Consider the following 24,742-nt stretch of genomic DNA (forward strand, 5'->3'; position numbering starts at 1 on the left):
GCAGGATTAGTTTTCCTGATTTCTTTTTAGTGGGTTCATTATTAGATTATAGGAAGAAAATTAATTTATATATTTTGATTTTGCATACTGCTACTTTGCTGAATTTATCATTTCTAAGTGTCTTCTGGTGTAGTTTTTTGAGTCTTCAAAATATAAGATCATATCAATAGAACACAGATAATTTGACGTCTTCTTTTCCTATTTGTATCCCTTGAATTTAATTCTCTTGCCTGATTGATCTGACTAAAATTCCAAGGTTTTGCTGAATAGAAGTGGTGAGAATGAATATACCTGTCTTCTTCTTGATTTTAAAGGAAATATTTTTAGTTTTTTTTTTCCATTTAGTATGATTTTGGGCTAGGATTTGTTATGTATATAGACTTTACAACATTATCATTGGGCTGAGCAATCATTTTGACTTTTCAAGGCTGGACATACTGTAAGTAATGCTAAGCTCACTGTTTTGCTGGTGGAAATAGACTCTTGTGGCCCCTGGTACCCAGAAAGTAGTTCTTTAATTTCAAAGGATTGGGAAAATATAGGTATGAAGCTTCGTGAGGAACCAAGAACTCCCGTGTTTGTGCTGCATGTTTGGTATCTTTGTGGTAATGCTATTTCTAAGTTCTCTCTTTCTCTATTCTCAGCACGTGTCCCCTTCCTTAGCAATGGCTGCCACAGCATCCTTTAAAGAGGTGTTCCCTCCACCACCACTTTCCCCCTCCCCCATTACATCTTTTTTGGCCAAATGAGAAATACATACTTCAGTTGTTTGCCCTATTAAGCTAAATCCTGCTGGCCAGCCAGACCATGAACAATAACCTTTGCTGTATTTAAAGAATTGTGATGCACTGTTCAGGAAAGTAGCACTTTTACCCTCAACTTGATTGAGAGACTGGGAATAGGATATGCCTTGGTTCTTAGTGGTTGAAAGGTGCTAGTTAAGATGGTTACATTGATTATGATAATCTTTTCAGAGTTGGGCAATATGTTACTTTACAACAAGCTGCCATTGCTCAAATTAGAACACTTGTATATAAAGCATGGCCATTAGATTCCTGACACCCAAGAGCCCTCTAACTCATTTGCAATAATCAGACAAGCTTCTGAGGAGCCTTTCATGTTTTTTTCCCCCACGTCTTTTGAGATGATCATGTGATTATTGTCCTTAACACTATTTATATGGTGTGTTACATTTATTTATTATCAAACCCATCTTGCATTCCTGAGATGAAATCCACTTGAACATGGTGTACTATCTTCTAATGTGTTTTTTAAATGCAGCTTGAAAATATTTTATTAAGGATTTTTGCATCAGGGATACTGATCTAAAATTTTCTTTCATTTTATCTGGCTTCTTCCAGCTGGAGATGGGTGGAATAGGGGATCCCCTGTTAGAGATCTAGAAGAGATGAGGATGTGAAGGGTATTTTAGCTCCTCTACAAACCTGATGTTTGTGGCATGAGGTGAGGTGTAGAGGTGGGGAAACTTCAACATCATCATGGGTGATTCCTTCCTTATGGGGCTCAGGAGAGTCCCACTGTGAGTGAAAGATGAGAATGGCTTTTGCGTGTTCTTAGGAGGTGGTCTTGGCTAGACAGATCACCTTGTCTACAAGTTGCTTCTGTATAAAATTAACAAGGCAGAGGTAAAAGTTATTACAAGAAAAAAAAATGAGTATTATCAATCCTGATTGACATCTTAATTGTGCTGCTGAGAAGAAAAAGAATTTAGTTGTGGATAGATGAAATATTCTGTAAATATCTGTTAGGTCCAACGGATTAATATTTAGTTTAGTTCTAAAGTGACTTTATTTAATTTATATCTGGCTGACATATCCCATGGTGTGTTTAAATCATCCAGTATTATTTTATTAACTTCTTTTTGATTCTTTACTGAAATGTTTGTTTTACATATATAGGTGCACCATTGTTTGGGGTATAAAATATTTACAACCATATATCTTGTTGAATGATTCCCAAACACTATGCAGTGACCTTCCCTGTCTCTTCTATTAATTTTGTCTTGAAGTCAAGTCTGTATTATATAAGAGTAGCTACTCCTGCTTATGTCTGTGCTCCATTTGCATATCTTTTTTGATCCTTACACTTTCAGTCTGTAGAATGTTTGCCTAAAAGGTCAATCTATTGTAAACAACATATAGTTTGTTCTTGTGTTTTAATCCAATCTGTCAATCTATGACTTTTGATTGGAGAGTTTGAAAAATATATACTACATGTTATTGTAAGGATATAGTTTTTGTTTCCAGTAATTTTTATTTATTTATAATGCTTATTTCAGACTAGATTCTCCTTTGACTATTCTTTTATTGCAATTCATCCCTATGCTGGTTTTTATTTTATTTTTTCATTTATTTACATGAAATATTCCACTGTGTTTTTTAAGGCAGATGTGTGGTTATGAATTACTTTGCTTTCTGCATATTATGGATGATTTTTATTTCATCTTAAAGTCTGAATGATTGTTTTACTGGATATAGAATCTCAGTTGGCACTTATTTTCTTTAGGGCTTAGTATATTTTTTCTAAGCACTCCTGGCTTTAAGGGTACCAGTTGAAAATTCAGTTAAAATCTGAATTGGGTTACCACTAAATATGACCTTCCCTTTTTCTCTTGTGACTTTTAAAAATTCTATGTTTATTCTGTATATTTGGTGTTTTCCATTATAATGTGTTTTGAACAGAATTGTCTTGATGTTGCTTATTTGGGGTTCTGTATGCATCTTGTACTTGGCTTTAGTCTAATTCCTAAGATTTGAGGAAATTTCTGATTCTATTATTTCCTTGAAATAATCATACATTCCTTTTTTGTATTTTTTTTACCTTTTTCTATGTCAATATTTATTAATTTTTTTCCTCTTCATTTTATCCCAGATTTTTTTTAATATTATAGTCATGATCTCTTAATAACTTTTCTTTATTGTTGACTTTATTTTCAAGATTATATACTTTGTCTTCAAGCCCTGAGAATTTGTGTAAAAAGTAATCTAATTGTGAATATTTCCATCAAATTTTCAGTTTGATTTCTTAGTCTTTTCCAGGATTTCCATTTGGTTCTTTTTCAAAATATCTGTCTTTTTCAAATCACTTGTAGTATATTTAGTGAAGATTTTAGAGACCTCTATTATCATATGACAATATTACAAGGAAAATTATAGTAATTCATTGATTTTAATTTTCTTTTTAAATGTTTTGCTTAACATAATGAAGTCAGATAATCATTCTCTGTTATATAGGCATGTCTTTAGATTGTCAAGTCCAGCATTAACAGTAATTGAAGTAAATTCATATTGTAAAAAAATGTTTCTTAGCAATTTTCAATAGTTTCAGTCAGCTTACTCTCAATTATGATAATTAATTCTCCTACTTTGTAATTTGACAGAAGTTCATAGTATATGTAGAATTGTTGCCCTGCCAATTTATAGCAAGGATTGTATTCAACATACACTTCTTCCCCTTAATATCTTATTTTTGGTGGATTTAATAAGTAATTTTTTTCAGCTCTCTAATGTCCATTAACTCTCTGGATGAATGGAAAGCTTCCTTCTGAATTCCTCTGACAATTATAACAGAAAAAAATTCAGCTATTCAAACTTCACTTTTATTTTCTGGCAGCATAAGTACTTAGAGAGTAGATAGTATTCCAAGAAATAAGAAAATGATTCACAAGTAGTTCACAAGGAACTAAAAGGAGGCCTTGATATAATTATTGAATGCATCAAGTCTCAAACCTTTATTGTGTCTATACATGAACTTGTCCTCAGGGAGCTCAAAGTCCTATCATTGGAGACCTGCCCTGTATAATCCATGCTGATATGAATATGCCATGAGTCAACATGTTCTGTAATGATTGCAAATTTCTCATAAAAATGACCACCTGTTCCCAAAAAAAAGAAATTATACTTTTAACAACTATTATATAATTGCTACACAGAGAACTCAGAAGATAATTTAATGCAGAGATAATTATATATAAAGGCAAGAAAGCATAAAATATTCTCATGTATTAAGTAAACAAAAGAACTAGTAGATTTGAAGTATACCATATGTTGGAAGGATGGTGTCCTTATCTTTCTAATAAAGACAGAAATGTTAGGTCAAGAACTTTGAAAGATGAGAAATATCAATCAAAGCGGTTTATCATACATTCTATTGTTAATGAGCAGTTATTTGCAAGATAAAGACTATGAAGAGAAATGAACTTTTAGGTAATGGTAGTCACATTGAGAGGCAGTAATACCTTATTCCTTATATAGAGTCTGGTGGCTGTCTGCAATTTCAGGCTCTCTGTAGCTGGTCCATGGTGCAATAACCTCCATGCTGGCTGATGGAGATCACTAGCATACTCTCCCTGAGATGGGAGTAGGGAGTCAGATGGTCTGCCTGAGTCTGAGCTCTTACTTCTGTCAGTTGTCAATCTGGGGAGTCTGTTCCCCTCCACTGGGACTTCTGTGGAGCAGTGCTGTCTAAGCTCTTGGTGGCACCTGTGACTGTGTAGCCCATGAGTACAGGCTGTCTATGAGCCATGTGTGGCAGAGAAGCCTCCACCTGGTTGGTGTAGCTCACTGGTATTTTACCTGTCACCATCATGGGAATAGGATATCAGTTGTGAATAAAAAACTAAGATTCTAATAAAAACAAGAAAAGTTCCCGAGAAGAGCAATAGAACTCTAGTAAAAATCACATCACAGGCCTATGTTAATTCTACTTAAGATTTACATTTTCTGTTGAATTTTAATTCCAGGTTTAGTTAGGAAGACCCCCTTTTTTATTCTCACCAGAACTTACTTTAGCTGCATCTAAGTAAATAAAACACACATTTCTAAAAATATTTAATCTTTCATAGTATGGACAGATTGTGTTAATACATCATTTAAAAGCAAACAAACTGAACAGCCAAAATTTAAATTGTTGTCTTTCCCTGAACATTGGGGAGTGTCACCCATGGAGAGGACAGTCTTCCCAGGACTTCCCAGTCAGAACCTGAAAAGCTGCCTCAGGACTCCAAAGCTACATGACTGTAGGTGTTGTTTTCCCCAATCTGGTGACATATTTTCTTCTCTTTCTCTCTTGACTATTACTTTTGCTTTTGCTCTTGCTTTCATATTATTACTAAAAGGCATCTTTTATGAAGAGAGTGTTTCTATTTTCTATTGGATCTCATCTGCCAAATTAAGCAGAATTTAACATTACAAATATGATTTGTTCAGACTCATCAGCATTGGAGAACTTGAAATTTTCTTCTTTTTCATATTTTTGCTGGTCTATAAAATAATCATAAAAGGAAAGCTTCTCACTGTGATCTGTAACCCTGACCTTCATTCACACCAATGTATTTCCTCCTTGGAAAACTCTCTTTTCTAGATTCATCTATTTCTACAATTATGACCCCTAAAATAGTTGAAGAATTCCGCGAGAAGAAGAAAACTACTTCCTTGTGGGGCTGTATGGCTCAGATGTTCTTCCTCCATTTCTTGGGAGGCAGTGAGATGACTCTTCTCATAGTTATGGCGGTTGATTGGTACATTGCCATCTGCAAACCTCTTCACTACACAATCATCATGAGCCACAGGGTGCTGGTGGGCTCTGTGCTGCTGTCCTGGGCTGTTGGCTTGGTGCACACCATGAGCCAGATGGTCTTCATTGTCACACTGCCCTTTTATGGACCCAACATAGTGGATGACATATTTTGTGACCTTCCCTGGTAATAAAGCTTGCCTGCACTGAGACCTATGTTCTGGAGTTGCAGGTAATTGCTGAGAGTGTTCTCCTGTCTTTCATCTGCTTCACATTCTTGCTCATCTCCTACTCTGTCATTTTGGTAACTGTATGGTGTGGATCCTATCCAGAGTTTTGTTCATACTGTCTGCTCACATCACTTGGTCACTCTGTTTTTTGGGCTCTTCATCTTCACTTACACTTTCTGCTTCAGTAGTCTTTCAGTGGAAGAATTTCTTTCTGTGTTTTATTTAATTATTATACCCTTCCATTTAACCTCTGAGGAATCAGGACATGAAATCAGCCATGAGCAGACTAAAGCCACAACATGCCAGCTTCATACACACCTTCTAAACAACAGGCATGAAGATGAAGGGTTTTGTGGAAAACTCACATAAATTACATGTCGGAATAGGTTGGTATGATCTTTTCTTAATTTTTATAGATTTTTAAATATTATCATATTATACATTGAAAGTTCCACAAAATGTCCCATTATTATGTTTCTATGATTTACATATATAGTTTTGTTGAAAGGAATATTATTTTCATTAAATGTATTTCAGATATTCGTTAGTAAATTATTTTTAAATATAATAAATACTACATTTGAAAATTTGACTTATTCACTATATTTAGAAACATTCACTAGTTATTAAAAAGAAAGAAAAATGAATTACTGTACTTTAAATCAGGAATCTTTCAGCTCAATTCTGTAGATGAGTAAAGCAATCAAGTTTGTGTGAATTCTTTTGATCATACAGGCATTTACATACATACTCACATTTTCATGGATTCTACTATGTCAAAAGTCTATTTTTCCAAGATGAATGTATTAATTTTCATGATTGGATAAAAGCAAATAGTAATTGTCATTCACATAAAAGAAAAATACATTTTTTTAAGCAAATAGAAATTACACCTGACAAGGATCATATTGCACATTATGTCTCTTCTTTAATTCATGTTTGTGTATATATTTGAATCATATATTTTTCTAGAAAGAAATGTTACTTTTGTGTTAGTTCCCTAGACAAAGAAAAACTGAAGTGGGCCCAGGGATTTCTGGAATCCACTCAGGACAAAATAGAAAGTAGGCCAGCTGATGAATTTGCCTTAAAACCCTTAGATTGTACTAAATTATGAATTTAATTGTCCATAAACATTACAATAAATAGACATAATATGACCTCTTGAACATTTGTATGCAAAGTTGACCTAATAATTAATGCCTTAGCTTAATATAATCTAGAATTTAATGATTTTAAATTGTCTTCCTATATCAGTTCTTCATTATGGTTTTGTCATTATTAACATTTACTCTAAATATGTTAAATGTTGCCCCTTAAATAATGCTAAATTATTTTATCAGTATAGTGATTTAACTTGCACAAGTACCAGTTTTCTTTTTTCTCAATACAATCTATAATGAATTTCCAGAGAAAATTTATCAATTCAACATGTTGCTATTTTTCCAGAGTCTGAATCAAAATCAATTTACCCATCTGTGCCTTAAATGATAGCTAAAATACCCCCAACTTCCTATTAATAGAAGCAATACAAACTTAATACCTTTATACCCTATTTGCAAGTAAACTTGAGAAAGAATTTCTCTAGCATAAACACCCAGGGAAGAAAATAACTTGGCCACAAAGTTTTTACCCATTTAATTTTATTAAAAGCTACAGATCATTTCCTGATTTCAATTACAGAGCAAGAGTGTTCTGCTTTCATAAATTTTTACCCATATAATCTAAAGCATTTTACGTTAATTGCATTTTCAGATTCCCAGTAAATTTAGAACCTCCTTCTCATATCCATTAGCCTTCAATCCGTAAGGCTTCAATTTCTTTGACTTGCTTTTTTATGACCTTCATTCCCTTAAGTTGATTTATTTACTTTTCTTATTTATTTGCATGATTATTAATGATTTGCCTTATTACAAATAGTAGCTATTATTATGTGGCCATTTAACTGTTGCTTAGTTTTCTATTGAACACAATTTTTCACTGTTTGTGTCTTCATTTACTAAAATGCTACCTTTTATTTTTAAGTGTTTATAGATGTTCTTTCCCAACAACAGATTGCAAAAATATTCCTTAATATTTTATTCTATTACTATTGCTAACATAACATTACATAGAATTTTGTAGTTAAATGTTATGGAGTTCACTTTTACATCTCCTTTACCAAACCACTCTTCCCAGCAACATTCCAATTTAATCTTCCCTTTCTCCATTGCTTTACTTGGGCATCGTATAACTGTACCACAATATGTCTCTGTGTGTGTCTCAGCTTATATATAAATATATATACACATTCATGATCTGAGTTTCCTATTGAGTCCCATGAATATGTTTTGTTTTATTATTTGTGGGACAATAACTTTGTATATGGTTTAACATTTAAAAGATGTGTTCCCTCTTTGTTATTCTATTAAAAGTTGACTTAGCACAACATGAAACTTTAGTTTTACTAAGATTATTTTACTAAATTTTTGTTGTTGGGGTCTGAGCTTCTGAGATCATGGAAAGTGCATCATGGAAGAATCCGCATGCAGAATTCCTGTTTATCAGGTGAAGTCATGGAGGCTGGGATGCTGCACAAAGCAGGACAGCAATAACTCCTCATTCTAAGCTAATTCTTGTGGAGCATGATGACTCTATGGAGAAAAATAAGGCTCACCAGGCACAATGGCGTTCACCCCTGTAACTTCAGTGGCTGCAGAGCCTGAGACAGGAGGATTGCAAGTTCAAAGCCAGCCTCAGCAAAAGTGAGGTGCTAAGCAACTCAGTGAAACTCTGTCTCTAAATAAAAATATAAAATAGGGCTGGGGATGTAGCTCAGTGGTCAAATGCCCCTGAGTTCAATCCCTGGTACCCCCACCACCTCCAAAATAAGGTTCAAACTGTACTACCTGCTATGTATTTAGGTGTATGTTTTCTGTTACATTATGAGAACATATCCATGTTTGTCACTGGGAAAAATGTTTACTTAGTACTAACAAACATGTTAGCTGTTTTCATTATATTATGTCATAGTTAAGATTTAACCTCACAATGCCCTATAAAAGATGTACTGTGCAAGGACAAAGCAGCCCGCAGCTTTGCAAGCCCCCAGCTTCCCCTAGGAAACTAGTTGCAAATTTTAAGACTCAGAGTCTTCAGGCATAATTGTGTAACCAAATGCTCAACAGTAGTTCATTTGTAGCATTTTATTGCATATGTATATTTGGGATAATTTGACATCTGTGCTATTCAGTATCATCTTACATATGAGCATAGGAAAGAACATCCTTCTGTTTATTCAGATCATATTTTGTGTCCTATAAGACTTAAAATTTTCTCATAATGCCCTTCCTTTATTGTCAATTTGTAAATATCATTTTTCTTTAAGTTTGCTGCTTTAGATAATCAATTAAATTTATATTGCTATAATATAATAAAATATAAATATTATTTAAATTGGGTAACATTATGATTATGTATAACTGGGATTCATATATAATAAATACCTTCACATATAGATATTAGGTATAAACACACATATAAGTATATGTACATATAAATATGCCTGCATATGAAATTGTATTTCTGTATCTATATATTGCCCACACACCATAATCACTCTGCAAACTTAAAGATCCAGCTATCACGTTGGAAGACAGGAGAGCAAGAGAGCGCATTCCCCTGGGATCTCTTTATAGGGAAAAGAACAAAGGATTTCCCGATAGAATGTTCTACTTCAAATAAGGCAGGGGGTGGACTGGTCAAGCCCCAATGGGTAACGCTCAGGTGCAGAACCATGAGAAATCAAAACTTCTTTGCCCAGCTAAGGTGGAGGTCACCTGCATCGCGCAGCCTATAGCATGCAATGCCAGACCAACACCCTCTTGGCTCAAGGATGAGAGAGAATGCTTAATCATAGCTCATGGGTAGCCACCCACAGATATACATATTGTGTTATTATTATATCAAATTATCTGGCCAATTTGTTTAGTCAAACAATATTTAGGATGTTTCTGATCAGATTGAAATCTCAGAATTGATATTTTTTATGAGATTGGTATCTAAATTGATTGGATTCTGTGTAAGAAGATAATTCCCTACAACTCAAAGAATCACTTGAAGGCCTTGATAGAACAAAGACTGACCTTCTATCAGCAAAAGGAACTCTTTCAATAAGCTGCCAATTAACTAAAACTTCTACATATTTGAATTTCTAAAATGTATGTTTATAGGGTCAGATTTTGATTCAACTCATCAAACATTGAATTCATTTAGTCTCTAAAATTTTTTAGAGCCAATTCCTCAAGATCTCTTTCCATCTGCATACATATGCACACACATACATATCCTGTTGGTTCTATTTCTCTGTAGAGCCCTGAGTGATACATATATACATATATATGATACATATGTACACATGTACAATACTCATATGTGCAATATCTATATATTATAAACATATATATACAAAGTGTGATTTCAAACTTTGAGAGTAAGGTAAAGACATGATGCCATTTTACTCCTGACTAATTCAATGTGTATTTCCTAAGACAGCATCATTTTCAGAATCAGGAATTCTATATTACTATTTTATGAATATCTAATCAAAAGACTCACTCAATTTCAATGACCATTAACTGATTGGTGTCCTTTAAATAAGACAAAACCTGGAATCACAACTTATACTTCATTGCCATGCCTTTTTATTATGCATTTATCTTCAACAATTCTTTAATTTTTCCTTGAGCTTCACGGCCATGATTTTTTTTGTGGTTAAAACCAATAGAATTTGTAGAATATGACAATGAGTTTTGATAATGTTTCTTTCTCAGTAGATGGTGGCAGTACTATCAGAAAAATGGTGCTGTGTCCTTATCAATAATTCATATCAAGATCAGATGGCAACTTGTCCCATTACTATTGGTATTAAACTTGACAACATCAGCAACATGGCCTGCCAGATATCTCCTTTAAAATTACTACTTATGCAACCATGCTGTTATATAATTAAAGAGTGCTATTTAGGGAAAATATTTGAGACTATATAAATATTTTACTACTTACTACAATTAACTGGTAATTTTAGTATAAATTGAAGATTTTTCCCTATATCAATTATTAAAATGATAATTTCCAAATAATTCTTTTTCACTTCCATCATTTTACCTATATTTACCAGTTATTTCTTGACAAAAGAGAAATACTAATTTTCCCCCATGTATTTATTCACTTATAGACACATTTATTTATTTACATATGAATTTAATTCTATTTTTTCAATGATTTAGAATCTGTTATTATTTTCACAATGTTAAAATGACCTTACATTTGTATATTAGATCCCCTCTCACGTTGGCATATCAATAGTCTTCTCTTTTTTAACTGGAAAGTTATTTTCTGCACAAAATTTATTCCAGACTCATCTTCCACTTTCTTCATCTAGCCTCAAGATTAACAATTTCTCCAAGGATTACAGTTTCATTTGATACCAAGATTTTGGAATTAGTTGAGGTCATTGCTATTGTATTATAATTGCTTCTAGGTAGACCTAGAGGACAGAGATAAGGAAAAAAAAGTACAATTATATATGTATATACACATGTGTTTACAGATGAACATGTGTGTACAATGTAAATGAATAATAAATGTGATTTATATAAAACCAATTATTCGTACTGAAATTCCCAATTCTAGTCCAAAGCCAAATGTTTTATTTTAACCTTCTTCATCATTATTTGTGATCCCATCATGAATCATTTATATAAGTCACTTCCATTGTTCACTGTCTTCTCCCATCTATTCAATTAAAGACTGCATAGAATGCAGTTTCAGAATTAACCATACCATATCCAAAGTACATGTATGAAGACATAAATTGGTGTGAATATAGTTTGTATACAACCAGAGATATGAAAAACTGTGCTCTATAAATGTAATAAGAATTCTAATAAATTCCACTGACGTATATAAATTAAAAAATAATTTAAAAAGAGTTAACCATACCAATATGATAAGAAAGCTGACTAGACTTCAATATTTTATTTAAAAAATCTAGTTGTTTGTATTCTTGTGAATATATTCAAAATACTGTGATCAAAAGCTATTAGTTCTTAAAATTAAATTTAACTGATATATGAAAACAAAAATTTATGTATTAATAAGATTAAGTAATGTTTTGAAATTATGTTTTTTAATGTTTAAAAATATCTGAATACTCAGATATTTATCACTTCTTTGTGATGAAAACTTTGAATATTATGATTTCCAGATATTCGAAATAAATTCTACATTATTGTTATCTATAGTCACTCTACTGTGAACTACTACACCAGAACTCCTCTCTCCTAATCTAACTTAGTACCCATTCATCAACCTCTTTCATCCCTCCCTCTCAGTACTCTCTCCAGCATCTGGTAACCACCATTCTACACTCAATTTCTTTGAGATCAACTTTTAAGGTTCTATACATGAGTAAGATCACGCAGTGCTTGTCCTTATATGCCTGGCTTACTTCATTTAACATAATGGCCTCCAATGCAAGCCAGGATGTCACAAATGACAGGATTCATGGATTTTTATGGATGGATAATATTACATTATGTATATATACCACTTCTTTTTTTTTCACTTTTTTTTATTTTATTTTTTTTATCTTTGGATTATAATTTTATTTTATTTTTTTCCATTTCTACTTTTCTTTTTTTTTAATTTATTTATTTTTTTTTATTGTTGGTCGTTCGAAACCTTACACAGTTCTTAATACATCATATTTCACAGTTTGATTCAAGCGGGTTATGAACTCCCAACTTTACCCCGTATACAGATTGCTGTATCACATCAGTTACCCTTCCATTGATTGACATATTGCCTTTCTAGTGTCTGATGTATTCTGCTGTCAGTCCTATTCTCTACTATCCCCCCTCCCCTCCCCTCCCCTCCCCTTTTCTCTCTCTACCCCTTCTACTGTAAATCATTTCTTCCATTTGTATTATCTTGTCTTACCCCTCCATTACATAGTTCTTGATATATCATATTTCACATTTTGATTCAAGTGGGTTATGCACTCCCATATTGCCCCTTATACAGCTTGCAGAATCACATCAGTTTCACTTCCATTGCTTTACATATTGCCATCCTAGTGTCTGTTGTATTCTGCTGCCTTTCCTATCCTCTACTATCCCCCCTCCCCTCCCCTCCCCTCCCCTCTTCTCTCTCTACCCCTCCTACTGTAATTCATTCCTCCCCCTTGTATTATTTTTCCCTTTCCCCTCACTTCCTCTTGTATGTAATTTTGTATAAACCTGAGGGTCTCGTTCCATTTCCATGCTATTTCCCTTCTCTCTCCCTTTCCCTCCCACCTCTCAACCCTGTTTAATGATGGTCTTCTTCTTGTGCTCTTCTTCCCTAGTCTGTTCTTAATTACTCTCCTTATATCAAAGAAGACATTTGGTATTTGTTTTTTAGGGCTTGGCTAGCTTCGCTTAGCATAATCTGCTCTAATGCCATCCATTTCCCTCCAAATTCTATGATTTTGTCATTTCTTAATGCAGAGTAATACTCCATTGTGTATAAATGCCACATTTTTTTTATCCATTCATCTATTGAAGGGCATCTAGGTTGGTTCCACAGTCTTCCTATTGTGAATTGTGCTGCTATGAACATCGATGTAGCAGTGTCCCTGTAGCATGCTCTTTTTAGGTCTTTAGGGAATAGACCCAGAAGGGGGATAGCTGGGTCAAATGGTGGTTCCATTCCCAGCTTTCCAAGAAATCTCCATACTGCTTTCCAAATTGGCTGCACCAATTTGCAGTCCCACCAACAATGTACAAATGTACCCTTTTCCCCACATCCTCGCCAGCACTTATTGTTGTTTGACTTCGTAATGGATGCCAATCTTACTGGAGTGAGATGGTATCTTAGGGTGGTTTTGATTTGCATTTCTCTGACTGCTAGAGATGGTGAGCATTTTTTCATGTACTTGTTGATTGATTGTATGTCCTCCTCTGAGAAGTGTCTGTTCAAGTCCTTGGCCCATTTGTTGATGGGATTATTTGTTATCTTATTGTCTAATTTTCTGAGTTCTTTATATACTCTGGATATTAGGGCTCTATCTGAAGTGTGAGGAGTAAAGATTTGTTCCCATGATGTAGGCTCCCTATTTACCTCTCTTATTGTTTCTTTTGCTGAGAAAAAACTTTTTAGTTTGAGTAAGTCCCATTTGTTGATTCTAGATGTTAACTCTTGTGCTATGGGTGTCCTATTGAGGAATTTGGAGCCCGACCCCACAGCATGTAGGTCGTAGCCAACTTTCTCTTCTATCAGATTTGATATCAAGCTCCTTGATCCATTTTGAGTTAACTTTTGTGCATGGCGAGAGAAAGGGATTCAATTTCATTTTGTTGCATATGGATTTCCAATTTTCCCAGCACCATTTGTTGAAGATGCTATCCTTCCTCCATTGCATGCTTTTAGCCCCTTTATCAAATATAAGAAAGTTGTAGTTTTGTGGGTTGGTTTCTGTGTCCTCTATTCTGTACCATTGGTCCACCCGCCTGTTTTGGTACCAGTACCATGCTGGTTTTGTTACTATTGCTCTGTAGTATAGTTTGAAATCTGGAATCGCTATACCACCTGATTCACACTTCCTGCTTAGTATTGTTTTTGCTATTCTGGGTCTTTTATTCTTCCATATAAATTTCATGATTGCTTTCTCCATTTCTACAAGAAATGCCGTTGGGATTTTGATTGGCATTGCATTAAACCTATAGAGAACTTTTGGTAATATCGCCATTTTGATGATGTTAGTTCTGCCTATCCATGAACAGGGTATATTTTTCCATCTTCTAAGGTCTTCTTCAATTTCTCTCTTTAGGGTTCTGTAGTTTTCATTGTATAAGTCTTTCACCTCTTTTGTTAGGTTGATTCCCAAGTATTTTATTCTTTTTGAGGATATTGTGAACGGGGTGGTTGTCCTCGTGTCCATTTCAGAGGATTTGTCGCTGATATACAGGAATGCCTTTGATTTATGCGTGTTGATTTTATAACCTGCCACTTTGCTGAATTCATTTATTAGCTCTAACAGTTTCTTTGTAGACCATATTGGGTCTGCTAGGTATAGAATCATGTCATCTGCAAATAGTGATAATTTAAGTTCTTCTTTTCCTATTTTTATACCTTTAATTTCTTTCGTCTGTCTAATTGCTCTGGCCAGTGTTTCGAGAACTATGTTGAACAGGAGTGGTGAGAGAGGGCATCCCTGTCTTGTTCCAGATTTTAGAGGGAATGCCTTCAATTTTTCTCCATTCAGAATGATGCTAGCCTGAGGCTTAGCATAAATTGCTTTTACAATGTTGAGGTATGTTCCTGTTATCCCTAGTTTTTCGAGAGTTTTGAACATAAACGGATGCTGTACTTTGTCGAATGCTTTTTCTGCATCTATCGAGATGATCATATGGTTCTTATTTTTAAGTCTATTGATGTGGTGAATAACATTTATTGATTTCCGTATATTGAACCAGCCTTGCATACCAGGGATGAATCGTACTTGATCATGGTGCACAATTTTTTTGATATGTTTTTGTATCCGATTTGCCAGAATTTTATTGAGGATTTTTGCATCTAGGTTCATTAGAGATATTGGTCTGTAGTTTTCTTTCTTTGAAGTGTCTTTGTCTGGTTTCGGAATCAGGGTGATGTTGGCCTCGTAGAATGAATTTGGAAGTTCTCCCTCTTTTTCTATTTCCTGAAATAGCTTGAAAAGTATTGGTATTAGTTCCTCTTTAAAGGTTTTGTAAAACTCTGCTGTAAACCCATCCGGTCCTGGGCTTTTCTTAGATGGTAATCTTTTGATGGTTTCTTCTATTTCCTCACTTGATATTGGTCTGTTTAGGTTGTCTATATCCTCCTGACTCAATCTGGGCAGATTATATGATTTAAGAAATTTATCGATGCCTTCACTATCTTCTATTTTATTGGAGTATAAGGATTCAAAATAATTTCTGATTATCTTCTGTATTTCTGAAGTGTCTGTCGTGATCTTGCCTTTTTCATCCCTTATGCTAGTAATTTGAGTTCTCTCTCTTCTTCTCTTCGCTAGCATGGCTAAGGGTCTGTCAATTTTATTTATCTTTTCAAAGAACCAACTTTTCGTTTTGTCAATTTTTTCAATTGTTTCTTTTGTTTCGATTTCATTAATTTCAGCTCTGATTTTAATTATTTCTTCCCTTCTACTTCTTTTGCTGTTGTTTTGCTCTTCTTTTTCTAGAATTTTGAGATGAAGAATGAGATCATTTATTTGTTGGTTTTTTCTTTTTTTAAGGAATGAACTCCAAGCAATGAATTTTCCTCTTAGAACTGCTTTCAATGTGTCCCATAGATTCCGATATGTTGTGTCTGTGTTTTCATTAAACTCTAAGAATTTTTTAATTTCCTCCTTGATGTCTTCTAAAACCCATTGATCATTCAGTAACCTATTGTTCATTCTCCAAGTGATGCATGATTTTTCCTTGCTTCTTTTATCGTTGATTTTTAGTTTCATTCCATTATGATCAGATAAGATGCATGGTATTATCTCCGCTCCTTTATATTGTCTAAGAGTTGCCCTGTGACATAATATATGATCTATTTTTGAGAAGGATCCATGTGCTGCTGAGAAAAAAGTGTAGCTGCTTGATGTTGGGTGGTATATTCTATATATGTCAATTAAGTCTAGGTTGTTAATTGTGTTATTGAGTTCTATAGTTTCCTTATTCAACTTTTGTTTGGAAGATCTGTCCAGTGGTGAGAGAGGTGTGTTGAAGTCTCCCATGATTATTGTATGGTGGTCTATTAGACTCTTGAACTTGAGAAGAGTTTGCTTGATGAACGCAGCAGCACCGTTGTTTGGGGCATATATATTTATGATTGTTATGTCTTGTTGGTGTATGGTTCCCTTGAGCAGTATGTAGTGTCCTTCTTTATCCCTTTTGATTAACTTTGGTTTGAAATCTATTTTATTTGATATGAGTATGGACACTCCTGCTTGTTTCCGCAGTCCATATGAGTGATATGATTTTTCCCAACCTTTCACCTTCAGTCTATGTATATCCTTTCCTATCAAATGCGTCTCCTGTAGGCAGCATATTGTTGGATCTTGTTTTGTGATCCATTCAACTAGCCTGTGTCTCTTAATTGGTGAGTTTAAGCCATTAACATTTAGGGTTATTATTGAGATATGGTTTGTTCTTCCAGCCATATTTGTTTATTAATGCTGTTAAACCTGATTTGTTTTTCTCTTTGATTTTTCCCCCCTTTACTGTCCTACCTCCCACTGTTGGTTTTCATTGTTGTTTTCCATTTCCTCTTCCTGTAGTGTTTTGCCAAGGATTTTTTGAAGAGATGGTTTTCTAGCTGCAAATTCTTTTAACTTTTGTTTATCATGGAATGTTTTAATTTCATCTTCCATCCTGAAGCTTAATTTCACCGGATACACGATTCTTGGTTGGAACCCTTTTTCTTTTAGCGTTTGAAATATGTTATTCCAGGATCTTCTAGCTTTTAGAGTCTGTGTTGAGAGATCAGCTGTTATCCTGATTGGTTTACCCCTAAATGTAATCTGCTTCCTTTCTCTTGTAGCTTTTAAAATTCTCTCCTTATTCTGTATGTTGGACATCTTCATTATAATGTGTCTAGGTGTGGATCTCTTATGATTTTGCACATTCAGCGTCCTGTAGGCTTCTAGGATTTGGGGTTCTGTCTCATTCTTCAAGTCTGGGAAGTTTTCTCGTATTATTTCACTGAATAAATTGTCTATTCCTTTGGTTTGGAGCTCTGTGCCTTCCTGTATCCCAATGACTCTTAAGTTTGGTCTTTTGATATTATCCCATATTTCTTGGATGTTCTGCTCATGGTTTCTTAGCAGACTTGCTGAGCTGTCTATGTTCTTTTCAAGTTGAAATACTCTGTCTTCATTGTCTGATGTTCTATCTTCTAAGTGATCCACTCTGCTGGTAGTTTTCTCAATTGAGTTTTTAAGTTGGTTTATTGCTTCCTGCATTTCTAGGATTTCTATTTGTTTGTTTTTTATTTCCTCTATCTCCCTGTGAAATTGATCTTTTACTTCCTGGATTTGTTTATGAAGTTCCTTGTCAATGTGATCTTTCATTGTCTGATTTTGCTGTCTCATGTCTTCCTTGAGACTCCAGATCATCTGAAGCATGTATATCCTGACCTCTCTGTCTGACATTCCATCTGTTGCAGCTATTACCTCTTCTAGAGTTGAGTTGACCTGCATTGCCTGAGGTTCTTTCTTTCCTTGTCTTTTCATACTGCTGGCGTTTCTTTCTGCTTGGTGAAACTGTTGTGTTTTTGAAATTTTCCCTCTATTTATTTATATTGCTCTTGTATAGTTGAAAAGTCTCCCTTGCAGGACAGATGGTGGCTGTGATCCTCCACCAATTGGTGCGATCTGTCTACCACGCTGGCGGGCCCTAGGTCTGCTCTGATGGCCGGTCGAAGGTCCGCCTACCCAGCAGGCGCGAGGGGCACCTCTGTCTCTCCGTAGGTTGCTGGGCCTAACCTCCCGATGGGTCCCCGGTATGCCTACCTTGCAGGCACTGGGGGTGGGGCCGGCTCCGGCCGGCAACAAGCTGCTGGGCCTGATCTGCCGGTGGTCACAGTCCCGCCTACCTTGCAGGCACTGGGGGAGGGGACGGTCCTGCCCCTCAGCAGGCCGCTAGGCCTGATCTGCTGGTGGCCACAGTCCCACCTACCTTGCAGGCACTGGGGGAGGGGACAGGCCTGCCCCACAGAAGGCCGCTGGTGGGTCACAGGACCCCGTTCCCTGCAGGCGCGTGTGTCAGCTCTGTCTCTCCGCAGATTGCACTATATACCACTTCTTTATGTATTTATCACTTAACAGACACTTAATAGTCTGCTTCTATTTCTTGGTTATGTTAAATATTGCTATAAAAAAACATCAGAATATAAGTGAATTTTTTTCATACTGAGATAATTTCCTTTGAACATGTTACCTACTAGAATTTATGGATAACTCTACTCTATCCTTTTTCAGTGTGGTTAGATTATCAATTTAAAAGACAATTTGTTTTATTGATTTTCTTCTTTTACATTTAAGAGTATTTACTTCATTTAAGAGTATTTACCTCGTTCTTTGTTGGATATGTTATATAAAATTTCAATTAATTATATTTATATGTAAATGTAAAGACATTCACACATATATGTATATGCATGTGAAGTGTTTATACTAAGATGTATACTTAGAGCAGTATTACTCCCCTTTGATCTTTTCCAAATCATTCGAGTCCCCTATCTTTTCCATTTCATCGCCAGTTGCTACATAAAATAAATAATCCAATTATTTTATGTTTTGCTTTCTACACTAATATGCACATTTAAAGCCACCCCAGTTTGTTTTTCCTTTTATCTAATTAATGATAGTTTACTGGGCTGGGGATATTGCTCGGTTGGTAGTGTGCTTACCTCACATGCACAAGGCCCTGGTTTCAATCCCCAGCATCACACACATACACACACACACACACATACACACACACACACACAATAAATAAATAAATAAATAAATAAATAAATAAATAAATGAATAAATATTATAGCTTACTGTCAACATTTTTTAATCTGTTCTTATAAAACTATTTTCTGGATATTAGACCATGACACAATAATCCATGACACAGTATTAAACACAGGTCACAGTAATCTATCTCATTCTTCATTACAGGCAAACATTTCAAGTATGATAATAAATATAACATGATAAATCAATAGAAAGGAACAGAATTCAACTGCTCCCTAGCAGCCTATCACAACCGTGGCATTTTATACACATGACTTTGTCTAAAATGTCCTCCCCTCATCAGATTACTGCTATTATGAATTTAAGAAGAATAGCATTATGTTTTAATCTGATTTTTCAGATTGTTCACTTTCTTCTCAACTATGTGTCATTCAACTGCGCTTCAATTAGGGAGTCTGTACATGCTCAGAACTTGTTTCCAGCTGACAGGGAAAAATGTTATTGATCATATTTTCATAGATTAGTTATAAACATTTTCTCTGAATTAATTCCTGACCCCTTGACATGGAAGGCTTTACTGTTAATTGGTTCAAAATGAAAAACACTGAGAAACTGCTCCTTACCTTTCCCATCCCTTCTTAGGATGAATTCACAAAGACAGTTTGAACCATATTCAAATGCATGCATATAAATTAATCATATCTTCCCTTGGGTGAACACTAACAGGGTGAAATGTTTCTGCTTTGAAATCAGTAGTCATTGCAATGATTACATATGCAGGGACTTCTACATTTTGTAGTTTCAAAAAGCTTTTCCTCTCTCTCTCTCTATCTCTCTTTCTCTATCTCTCTCTCTCTCTCTCTCACACACACACACACACACACACACACACACACACACACTATATGTATATACATAGGATCAAACCTAGAGTCATTTAACCACTGCACATGTCCAGCCATTTTGACATACTTATTTATTTTTATTTTGATACACAATTTTGCCATTTCTTGGGGTCTCATCCTCTTCATATTTTGATAATCCAACTATAGAACTCTCTACATCACCAATAAATAATAATAATACTAATAAAGTATACTATTTTTCATTCACTCTTACCAATGAAGCAGACACGATTTAACTTCCACCAATAAGATATATATCTTGGGGAGAGATTTTATATAAAACTCAACAATATAAATCATATCTGAGAATGAGAATTCATTTGGTTAATACCAGTATTGGCAAAGCCTGATGTTTCAGGTTGGTGATGTAAGTAATATTTGACTAGCAGAGGCAGAATATATATGTAGTCAGCAGTGAGAGTACTCTCCCAGATAGCTGTGCAATGTAGATCAGGATAGTAACTCTATAAATTTAATATAGATATGATCCCCTGGTATTTCCACATATTTTGCCACATTTTTAAAAGTCCCCATTAATCCTTGCAAGTAAAGTCAACTAGATTATAATCTATTGTCTGAAACTGAAAATGCTTATCATTACAACATTAAGTTATATTTTCCTTTTCTTTTTGGAGACTAAGAGAAGGAGTTCTATTGATTATAATAAATATCACAGTCTTTATAAGAAATAATAATAAGGTATAGAATAGAATACAATTTAAGATATTAGTTGATAATTCTATGCTTCTATTTCCCCCACTCCCTTTTCTTTATAAGCTTTATAAACAACTAATTGTAAATTATTGACCAAATGGTAACACATAATGTTCTTGTGATAATCTGTCATTGAAATTAAAATGTTTTCTTAATACAAATGTTCCAATGAAGGAAAATTGTCAGATGTTAAACCAGAAACTCTTGCCCCTAGATTGCTAGGCAGAAGTTTTTCAATGTGTCCCTAAATGAGAACATTCACTTTTTTGTCTATGTTTCAAATGTTTTACAACTTCAATTTGCACAATTATTTGTACAATGTTGTAGAGACATGATATGAAATAGAAGCTTAAAGACATTGTCTTTGAAACAGAATGATGAGGGATCTAGTACATTGGTTGATGTAAAAAGTCCATTCACAATACCTTAAAAAAGAATAAAACACTTACAAATAAACCTAATCAAGGAGGTAAAAGAACTCTACAATGAAAATTATAGAACAAGAATGGAAGAAATTGAAGAACAAACTAGAAAATGAAATGATCTCATGGATAGTCAGAATTAATATTAAAATGCACCTATTACCAAAAGCAATCTACAGATTCAATACAAACACTATCAAAATACCAATGATATTATTGTCATAACTAGAAAAAGGCATTCCTAATTTATATGGAAAAACAAAACATCCAAAATAGTCAAAGAAATCCTGAGCAAAGAAAAGTAATACATAGTTCAGAGCCATGTTAACAAAAGAGAATGATACTGGCATGCAAAGAGACAGTTACTTCAATGGAACAGAATAGAAGACACAATGTACATGGGAGAAAAGACAGCCTGTTTAACATTTTGTGCCAGAAAACCTGGATATTCATATATAGAAGAATGAAACTAAATCCTATCTCTCATCCTGTACTGAAACTAATACCAAATGGATGAAAGGCCTAAGTATGAGACCCCAAAATCTGAAATTGCTAGAATAATGTATAGGAAAATGTTTCAATGTACAGGAATAGTCTAAACTTCCTGAATTGAACCCCTATGACACTGTAACTAAGAATCAATTAGTGTGATTGAAAGAATGAACAAGGCTCGTTATTGGAGAAAAAGTCCATTTATTAAGGAATAGCTCTGCATATTTATAGAGCTGAGGGTGATTTAACAGTTATGACAGTTTAATAGTTGAACAGTTTGACAGTTGGCATGGGGTGCTTTCTGATTGGTGGGTAAAGAGCATGTGAGCCACCAGGGCTAGTCTGATTGGTAGGTAAGGATCATGTGAGCCAGCAGGGCTAGTCTGATTGGTGGGTAAGGATCATGTGAGCCAGCAGGGCTCACCATTGGACAGCTCTTCTTGGGGGATGGGGAAGTTAGTCTTTGGAGCTGGGGGGACTCCCAACAGTGATGGCATCAAATTAAAAAGCTTTTGCACTGCAAAAGGAAAAATTAACAGAGTGAAGAGACAACTGAAAGAATGTGAGAATCATCTTTGCCAGGAGATTAATACCCAAAATACATAAAAACTCAAAATACTGAACACAAAACAATAAAAACAAAATAAAACAAATAAACTATTAATAAAAGGTAAAATTAACTAAATAGATACTTTACAAAAGAAGAGTGCAAATTGCCAACTATTATATGAAACTATTTTCAACATCTTTGACTATCAGGGAAATAAATGCAGACCAAAAAAACTCTGAGATTCCATCTCACTCCAGTCAAAATAGCAATCATCAAAACCACAAATAAAATAAATGCTGGCCAAGATGCAGAGAAAAAGAAACACTTATATACCATTGGTGGGAATTTAAATTAATACAAACACTATAGAAATTTAATCATTAATATATAATCATATAAAAAAGAATTTAGTCATTTATATATATTATATATTTAATATAAATATTTATATAAAATATGTATTAATTATATAAATATATTTATGTAAAATATATTTATATTTATATATTATATTTATATAATTATATACTTATATTTAGATTTTATATTTATATGTTATATATAAATATATATTTATATTTATACTAAATATACATATATAAATATATATATTTAGTCATTAATATATAATAATATAAAAAAGAATTCGAAGATTTGTAATTTTCAAGTTAAGATAGTTACAAAAGCAATAATAATATATTTTTTCAGTTAAAACTAATAAAAATAAGTATACAGGTTCTTCCAAAGCTAAAAATAAAATTACCATATGATCCAATCATAATGTTCTTGGGTATTTATCCAATATAATTAAAGTCAGCATGCTTTAGAGATACACACATACTCATGTTTATTACTGTGTCATTCACAACAGTCAGGTTATAGAATCAATCTAAATGTCCATCAACTAATGAGTGGACAAAGAAAATGTGGTATATATCACAATGGAGTTTTATTCAGCCATAAAAAAAATAAAATTGTGTCATTTGGGTGGAAGAGGAGAGCATCATGTTAAGTGAAATAAGTTAGAGAAAATAGTATTTTGTATTTTCTTTCATATTTGGAAGCTAGAGATAAACAAAACAACAACAACAAAAAAGAGATGCCATAAAAGTAGAAGGAAGACCATTAGAGTAGAAGAAGGGCATCAGGAGGAGGGAGGAGAGAAGGGAAGAAAGGTCTTGGAGAGTAATGTTGACCAAATTGTTTTAATGCGTTTTCATGAACAAACCACAAGAAAATTCACCATTCTGTATAGTTAACATGAACCAATTAAAATACTCAGACAATACCTGTTCTGTAATCCTCAAATCTCATTATTAGTTGTTAAATTTTTACATAAAATATGAAATAAATGAATAATTAAGTTATATTCATATTTAGTCATTAATATATAATCATATAAAAAAGAATTCTAAGCTTTGTAATTTTCAAGTTAAGATGGTTACAAAAGCAATAATAATATTTATTTTTCAGTTAAAAATATTCCAAGAGCCCATGGTGTGATCCATGCCTATAATCCCAGCAGCTCTGAAGGTTGAGGCAGGAGGATCACGTGTTCAAAGCCAATCTCAGGCATGGCGAGGCACTAAGCAACTAAGGGAGATCTTGTCTCTAAATAAAATATTAAAAAAAGGGCTGGGGATGTGGTTCAGTGGTTGAGTGCCCTGAGTTCAATTCCCGGTTTGAAAAAAACAAAAAATAGTCCAGCAATATCAGTAAGATAAATATGTTAATAAGAACATTAATATTCATTCTGTGTAAGGAAAAAAATAACAGCATACCTAATATATGGGAGGCTCTCTATGAACTTGCTATTTCTTTTTATTCACTAGACTATCAGCTTCTGAAAGCCTAGGAACATGTTTTTATATTTGTATCCTTTATGATTAACCTATGACTAAAATACAATAAATGATCAAATGTAGCTTTAAGAGATAAATGAATAATTAGAAAAGATGTGAATGGAGCTAATGAATATTTGAAGCATCATAGAAGAGTCATAGCTTGCAGTTGCAAAGTCATAATTAAATTTCAAATCCACACAAGCCTTTCCATTCTCTGTTTCTACTCTTTCTACCCTTCCACAGGACTGTCCATATATTGCATTCTCCTCACTATGACCCACCGCAATCATTGCTTTTGTAGTGGAATATTAAGAGCCCACATAAGCTGCATCTCATTATTTCACAGTAGAGAATAAAAATAAATAAATGGTCCCCAAAATGGTTTGGATTAACCAAAGATAAAAGTTAGACATCAACTCTAAATCCCTCCCAATCTCCTGGGTAGGGCTAGGTTCATCTGCCATATATTAACTATCATTAATGCTAAAAGACCAAGCAATACTTGGCAGCCCTGAAGTTTTATTCCTTCAAAAC

The 24,742-nt window shown here is 34.0% G+C and overlaps 1 pseudogene; it reads left to right on the forward strand.

Annotated features, from left to right (window-relative positions):
- Positions 1-544: 544 nt before the first annotated feature.
- LOC144377638 (olfactory receptor 4L1-like) lies at positions 545-6,090 on the forward strand (annotated as a pseudogene).
- The last annotated feature ends 18,652 nt before the right edge of the window (positions 6,091-24,742 follow it).

Source organism: Ictidomys tridecemlineatus, chromosome 5, assembly GCF_052094955.1.
Source record: "Ictidomys tridecemlineatus isolate mIctTri1 chromosome 5, mIctTri1.hap1, whole genome shotgun sequence".
In the NCBI taxonomy this organism is placed as follows: domain Eukaryota; kingdom Metazoa; phylum Chordata; class Mammalia; order Rodentia; family Sciuridae; genus Ictidomys; species Ictidomys tridecemlineatus.